The sequence below is a fragment of the Streptopelia decaocto genome (genome assembly GCF_964273445.1).
Source record: "Streptopelia decaocto genome assembly, chromosome: 2".
NCBI lineage: Eukaryota > Metazoa > Chordata > Aves > Columbiformes > Columbidae > Streptopelia > Streptopelia decaocto.
The window spans coordinates 28,839,818-28,847,964 of record NC_138655.1 but is presented as its reverse complement, the minus strand read 5'-3'; positions in this window follow the sequence as shown (position 1 = coordinate 28,847,964).

The following is an 8,147-nucleotide window of genomic DNA, read 5'->3' as shown; positions in this document are numbered from 1 at the left end:
CTAATGGGGAGATGCTGTGTTCATGTTAGGTTGACCTAGCATGGTACTGTACGGTGCTGAAAGCTAGTGGTGGCATCTTAAAGCAGCTCCACGGAGAGGGATCTGGGGTTTCTGGTCAACGGCAAGTTGAACATGAGCCCACAGTGTGCCCTGGCAGCCAAGAGGGCAACTGTGTCCTGGGTGCATCCAGCACAGCACGGCCAGCCAGGCAGGGAGGTGATTGTCCCGCTCTGCTCTGCACTGGTGCGGCCTCACCTGGAGCACTGTGTGCAGTTCTGGGCACCACAGGATAAAAAAGATATAAAGCTACTGGAGAGTGTCCAGAAGAGGACTTCAAAGCTGATGAAGGGTTTGGAGAGGAAGCCTCATGAGGAGCAGCTAAAGTCACTTTTTTTTTCAGCCTGAAGAAGAGGAGACTGAGGGGAAACCTCATCCTGGTCTACAGCTTCCTCACAAGAAGAGGAGGAGGGGCAGGCACTGAACCATTCTCCTTGGTGGTCAACGACAGAACCTGAGGGAATGGCAGGAAGATGTGCCAGGGGAGGTTTAGGTTGGACATTAGGAAAAGGTTTGTGGAGCACGGGTCCCCAGGACAACGCCCTCAGACACATGGTGTGAACTGTGGGGTTGTCATATGCAGGGACAGGAGTTGGACTTGGTGATCCTTGTGGTTCTCTTCCAACTCAGGACATTCCATGATTCTATGAAAAAGACTAGAAATGCTCACTTGCCTGGAATCCCTTGGGAACAGCTTCCCAGTTTATCCATCTGTTGCAACTCTAAGGTGAGAGCATGGACCTGGTCTCAGCACTGAGCACTTGGTTGCATCCTCAGTCACTAACTTACTCTATGCCCAGGCTGCACTGAATCTCAACCAGATGACATGATGTACTCCCAGGGAGTTAAATCTCACATGAGGGCTCTGGGCTCTGTGCTGCACTAAGATGACTCTGGAGCAAACAAGACTAAAATGTGTCATCACCCCCTAAGCTGCAGGTCTCTTTGATCAACTGTTTACCCTCTGACACACTTGGAGCCTTTGTACTAAGAAGAATGAAATGCTCGGTGACCAAAAAACATATAGGTTATTTGCTGAAAATAGTAGCTGTCAAGAACTGTATATGGCTGGATGGTGGGTCACCCATAAATTTATTCTCAGAATTAAATAAACTGCAGTAGGGGTCAGCCCTGTTGGTTTGGGGACAGGAGGGAAGCGGCATGCTCTGCCATGTTTATAGCCTTTGCCAGCCATGCTCATTATGTCTTTCATGTTGCAAAGGCAGAGTTTAACATCAGCTGGGAATTTTCTTTATGTCAAAGAAAAGCTTGGGAAGTAGCTGTCTTTCCTTCAGGAGTAGAGTGGGCTGAAGATCAGGCAGATGGATCTGTTTGTTGCAGTACAGCCAGTTGCTACATACCTCTGCTCTCTCTGTCTAGATTTGTCTCTCTATTGCTTCAGCAAACAGGACTTTGCTGGCTTTCCAGACATGAACTGGGACCTAAAAGAAATTGAGGAATGAATTCCAGGAAAAAAAAAACAAAAACAAAAACCAGGTTTTCCAAACAATCCATTTCAAAATAACTTTACTGAAAAAAGGTGGAATATGGCACATGAATCAAGTAATAGAAAGAAATATGTAATATTATAAACTCAATGAAAAGGAAATTTGGGGGTTAGATTCTTATAGCTTTAGGCAGGCAAGGAGCAGATTGCTAGAGATCAGTCTTTCCTAGCTTTCAGATATCAAAAGTTGCAAATAACTGAGAGGCACAGAGCACCTTTAGGTTGCAGCTTTGGCATAAAGGTATAAATGCCACAGGAATGTTGCTCTAGAGATGGCTTTTCTTTTATTATCTACTAACTAGTATAGAAAAGCATTGTGACAATCTCCTTTATCACTTTGGCAGGCATTGGAACAGGCTGCCCAGGGAAGTGGTGGAGTCACCATCCCTGGGGGTGTTTACAAGTCATTTAGACGAGGTTCTTAAGGACAGGGTTTAGTGCTAGAGTTAGGTTATGGTTGGACTCAATGATCCTGGGGGTCTCTTCCAGTTGAAATGATTCTGTGATTCCATTAGATAGACCAGATCTAACTTCTGACCTGTTCTATTTTTTTGTTCCCCTACAGTCTGATCTTGCTTTGTAGTTTTAGCTGTGGAGTAAAGAGCTTGTTCCATTTTTGTTTTGAATTGTCATTGCTGTGCTCATTTTTCTACGATTTTTCTATGATTCTTCTTCCCTGGCAGGTCGTTAGGACTGAGGATAAAAACCTTAACTTATAAAACATCCTACAAAAATACAGTAGTGTCGTACTTCCACCAGTGTTCTGCACATATAGATAGCCTGCTTGTTTTTAATCTTAAGTCTTGCTATTGCTTGTTTGCACAGATCTAGCCTAATAGAGATTTGGTCTGTGACTTAGTCTCTTAGATACTGTTATTTTCATACCTTTTATTAGTGAAGTATTTACTCTGTGGACAGGTGGCCTTTTGTGTCTGTCTGCTGCCTTTGTGAGACAGGACATAATGCTGAAGTGCTTAAACAAAAATGTTTCCAACTTAATGCTTTGGTTCCTATTTTTGTCAACCTCTCTGTCATTCATGCCAGAATTTGAGGACAGGGAATGTCCCTGACAGGAGAGTACTGGATTGTCAGGTGAAAACAAAGATTTTCTACCTCCGCTTAACAGAACTGGTGTGCTGCACAGTCAATTCCTGTGTCACTTCTGTTTTATCGTATTTCACCCATATACCTGGGTACACAAATTGGAATAATTTGTAGATGCTCCTGACAGTTTTGGTTTTCAGATGTAAATCCTACAGGTTGCATTCAGCAGGTAAATTAAATATATTTTTAATGAAGATTGATTTAATTTTTTTCTGTCTCTGATTTGAAATATTTTGAATAAAGCATCAGTTGTTCAAGTGTCAAAAGTTTCCTTGCAGTTCTTCTCTTTCCTACAGTTGCATGAACACAAGACAGAAATGTACTCTCAATAAAATGCATTTAAAAAAACACAGCACTTTGGCATTTTTGAGAAAAAAAATAACCCGGTCACCCTTGGTATGTTTCAGAGAGTCTGTTCTTGATTTTTGTTTTCCCTTATCTCTGTTTAACCTCCAGTTTCTTATCTAGTTTGTGATTTAATGAACAAGCATTTTATCTGGAAATCATGAAGGATCTCAGCATCCAAACTTACATTCCAAAATTGTTTTTAAATTCTCATGGTTGTGTAGAAAGCGTAGGTCCCTGTGTATGAATAGCTGAAAGAATGCTGTGTCCCCAGGTCTGCAGATGGCAGTGGCAATCCAGAAATTGCGAAGTTTATCTAAATAGTATTTGTTACCTTTTTCATTGCAAATACGGTTATAAATAAGAACAATATCAAACTAAATAATATAAGAGTCATGGTACCATGCTATTCAACATATATTAATTTTGAAGTCTGTTAAAAATGTCTGCAGAGACTAGCCAAAGAACTTTCAGCCCCTTGACCCAATGCCCAAAAGAAACCTTTAATCTCTCAAAATAGTTAGTTCATCTTCAAGACTGCTTCAGGGGACCTTCATAAGAAGGACAAAGCCAGAAGCAAAGCCCAGAACAAAGCTCTTCACAAGTGTCTGCTGCAGCCAACCTGTTTGACTGAATTAGTTTTGAACTGACTGATAGCAATAACTAAATATATCAAAATAACATCAAAACACTATTTATTAATTAACATTATTTGAGTAGCTGTAACATGGTGTGTAGTATTTTCAGCAGGTATCCTGAGCAAATCCTTGAAATATTCTTTTCTGTACTCACAGTCCGATGGTGTTAATGTAATTGTTGTTCCTACATGCTGTTCCTAAAATATTTAGGAACTATACTAAGCTATCCATATATATTGTCTTTGTATATATGTTTATCAGTAGATACACAATACACTATATACAAGTTATGTAAGTGTAAGGGATATTTGGTTTGAAAAGGTGATAACAGACTAAACTACATTCAGTAATCTAAAACGTTGAACTGACTGAAAAACTAAATGTTGAGACGGGAAGAAAATGAAGAAAAATGCCAAAGAGAGGAGAATGAATGTCAAAAAAAATTTTCTAATAGAAAGGGAGCCTTTAGCATATTGTTTTTGCCAATAGATGTCCCTGTAAATAAGGCAATGGTCTGGGTGTCACCTTCACACTGACACAGCATCCCGAATAACACTCACAGTGTCCTGAAGCCTCAGCCTGTGGAAGAGTATGTAATATAATTCACCTATTAAGGATGTGCTCTTGCTTGTGATTTACTCCCTTTCTTAAAAGTGAAAAGATTATGAAAAAAATATTACTTTCAGGTACATAGCTAAAGATGTTCAGATTTGAAAGACCGTATTTAGCTGAATCTGTGCATTTAAGTGCTCCCGTTTTCCTTAAGCAATTACCATCACGGAGTTTCACACATGCCTAAAAGCCACATGCCAGAAGCAACCACTATAGGAGCAAGGTAAGTTTTTCTGTGTTCTAGCTGGAAGTTAGAAGAAAACCATTTGTGTATGGGGAGCCTGGACTGTGCACAGCCACATCAGTGTTACCAAACCGGCTTTGTAGGTCCAGCCTGTTCTGGCTCAGCTGGACCTCCCCGAGCACAGGGAAAGCCGCTGGGCAGAGCACAGGCAGCAGGTCAGGCTGTGCCCGCACCTGAAACCCTGCGAGCGAGCCCTGTGCAATGACAAATTCACACAAGCAGTAAGTACAACTGAGCTTAGGTGATCACCGCTGAGCAGGTTTTTTGCAAAGGTTGAGATTCATAAAGAAAATCTGAGCAGTTATTTGAAATGAGTTTCAGCTTCAGTCTCCTGACTGAGTCAGATGAATGGCGGTGCTCACTTCAGCCATGGCACCACTCTCATCTCACTCTGTGTGGGAGGTTTCAGAAAGTGTTTGCCTACCTGTCTCTCTCATGTATGAGATATTTAAATATCACTGCTAGGACTCAAGGCAGGCTTCCTGGTTCACACAAGCACGCTGTTAATCTGTGTCAACTGGAAAACGATCTTTGTGATTAGAGAAAGATAGGAGCTTGTCGAGGGTTAAGATTGCGGGGTGACAATAAAACCCTGGCAGATGTATTGTTAACCTCCTCTTCCCCCTCCCCACTTCCCCCTTTTTTGCCCCTCCCTCTTCCCCCTTCCACTCAGCACAGGCGATCGGGAGGGAAAGAAGGTCAGAGAGAAGAGAGTTGGAAAAAATTAAAGATGTTTTACTAATGCTACTAATAAGAATAGAGAAAATAATACAAAATATACAAAACCAATCTTGAAAGTCCCAGCAACTGCAGAGCTGGCACCCAAAGTCCTGGATTGGACTCTGCAGCCAATCAGAGCTGGATTCAGTCTCTCACTAGGCCTCAGTTCGCAGGGACGACTAGCAAGGTCCTCTCCTAATGTCGGCCATAAGGAAAAAGGGAAAAAGCAAAGGCAAAGACAAAAGGGCAAAAAGGGACGAGATCCTCATGATCTCCCACTTTTATATGAAGTATTCACGTGAATGGAATGTTATACACAGTTGGTCAGTTTCTTGGTCACTTGTTTCTCGTCGCCCCTCTCGCGAGATGTCCATCCATGCTTATCAATAAGTTTGCATTCCATTGCTAGGTTTACCAAAACATGTGTCTGGTTCTCCAGGAAAATGCAGTTAATATGAAGGCTTTAGCTGACAGGCAAAATTCACTAAAAGAGAAACTTGTTTTTAACAAAACCAGGACAGAGCTGCAGTTATGGACAGGAAAATACCTTTTTTTTTTTTTTTTAATTGATTGGATAACTGTCATTTTTATTGATCTGGATTTCACCCTCTGTGTCAGTGTACGGTGGGTATATACAACCTACACTGTCCCCACCTCTGGGTTACGGCAATCAGGAGGGAATCTAGTAATCTAGCCCTGCAGCGGGGACATCTGATAGCAGAGTGGGAACACCCAGGGTATCGGAGCTGAACAGCACTCGGGTATGCACACTGCTCAGGTGTGATATTGCATAAAACTCTCATGATCGTGCTTCACTTTTCCTTAGTGACTGGCATGGGCGGGTTGCATCACGTGTTCAGTGGTGTTTGTAGTGTCTTGCACTAAGCTCCTACCAAAATGGGTTGAGATTAAAAAAAAAAAAAATTAAACTAAAGAATTCTCTCTTTCATCCTCCATCTACTTATTCATGCAAGAGGAAAATGTGACTGACTGAACTGCTTTGTATTGAAATGGTGTAAGCTCCATTTTGTTTTCTAAAAGGTGTGTATTGTTGTTTAGTTGTGTTTTACACACTGTTACTTACATGTCTGTACGGGACGTTTTTCTAGTATGACTTAATGCTGTAATCAGCCTCTTCAGAGTCAGTAGTCGTCCCAGTCTGGGCACTGGGTCAACTATTCAGCATGCAGGTCTTTGAGTGCTAAGATGTGCTTCACTTCTAATACTTAGCACTCGCGTTGGTAGGCACTGTACAAACATTAGCTAATGCTTCTTAGTGGTGCTAAGAGTTACCTTTCTTGTTTGGCAGGGAAAAGCTACCCAGCCAAGACACAAAAACACTAACCAAATGAATGGCTAGGTAGTTGAAAAGAAATATGTTAGTTGCGTATTATTGTTGATATCGCTCTTTTTTCTGAGTTTACAGGGAGGTATAATATCACACCCGCAACATAAGTACTACCCAGTTACAGCAGTGAGGAGTTAATATTAAAACCAGTGTAGCTGGTTCAAATGCTGCTCATCAGAGCACTTGCAGAGACAACAGGGATCCCTCAGGCTGACCAGGGAAAAACCACCTGCTTCTTCAATCAGTGTGTTACCAACCAACACACTCTGCCTTTCCAGAGGGAAATCAAGCATATCTGCTGTGCTTTGCAGTGAACTTAATAGCATTGCCTATCATGGTAAATAAAACAAGACAGGGCCCACTTTCTAGTCCTGGAACAAGGGCCATAACATGTCCTGAGTCTGTAGAGCTGAACTTTCCTGCTAGACTGCTGAAATTTTCTTCACACCTTCTTCCATGTGGTCTATTGGGAACCATCACTTCACCTGGTCTGGGCCCTCTTACAGAGAGCTTTAGCTGACATTTGCTGGGGAGCTTCCACTTGACCATGGCCAGGTCCTGACCCTCTCCAGTTCCAAGTATGGGCACAGCTGACACTTCTGGTGTGTGCTAGGAGTGCCATGTGCAGCAGCATGACCCAGGCTCCACCAGCACCTCTCTCCTTTCAGAATCCCACTGGAGCACCTTGTCACCACTCAGTCTGGACACTTAAGTCTCCATAAGCTGGCTGCTGTGTGGACACCACTGCACGTGGCATTCCTGCATTATTTAGATGTCTCATAAATAAGAGAGGCAAGTTGGTGTCCCCTTTCTGGAGTTCTCAACTGAATTTAGCCACTGGCACTCGTGCCAAGTTTCGTTATAGGTGCCAAATGCATCTTCTGAATCCTATGGTAAGCCTTTCTTGTGTCTCTCCTTATTTACAAAACAGGTGCATTAATGCTTGTTGTGTTCCTTATCTGTTGTCTTTCAGCAGATATTCAAGATTTTTGTGACTTTTGTGCCACAGATGCCAGCACATAAGTGAATGCTGATGTAACTATGGAAACAGCTACCATCTTTGTTAGGTATATGGTCAAACTAGAACCAACTGGTCCTGTGGTCAAAGCCAGGAGCAGGCAGGTGAGATTAAGAAGGATAGGAGCCATTAGAAACTGAGCCCCTCTTCTTCCTCTGTGAGGAAAGAGGGGCCTTTTGGTTTGCAGTCTGGAAAACTAGATGTGTAGAAGATGACTGTAGTCATGTATCTGTCTCAGGGAGAGCAATGGAAGGTGGTTTTGGAAAGCTGTATTTTAATGGTAGGTCTAGTCTAGGGGAGCCCTACCATGGGAGCCCTGCACAGAAACTCCATTCTTTTCCTAACTCTGCACCACTTTTCTTTGTGGCTTTGCAGTAATCACATCACATCAGTATTTTCAAACTGCTACTTAAGTCCTTGTTTAGCTATTTCACAAGATGCTTTTCATTTCCTTGAAGTACTGACTACCTAAGAAATCTCCTAGTTAATAGAAGCTCCAGCCTTGTGACTAGCTGGGTCACTTCTGTTGTGACATTTAGAGATTTCAAAGCATA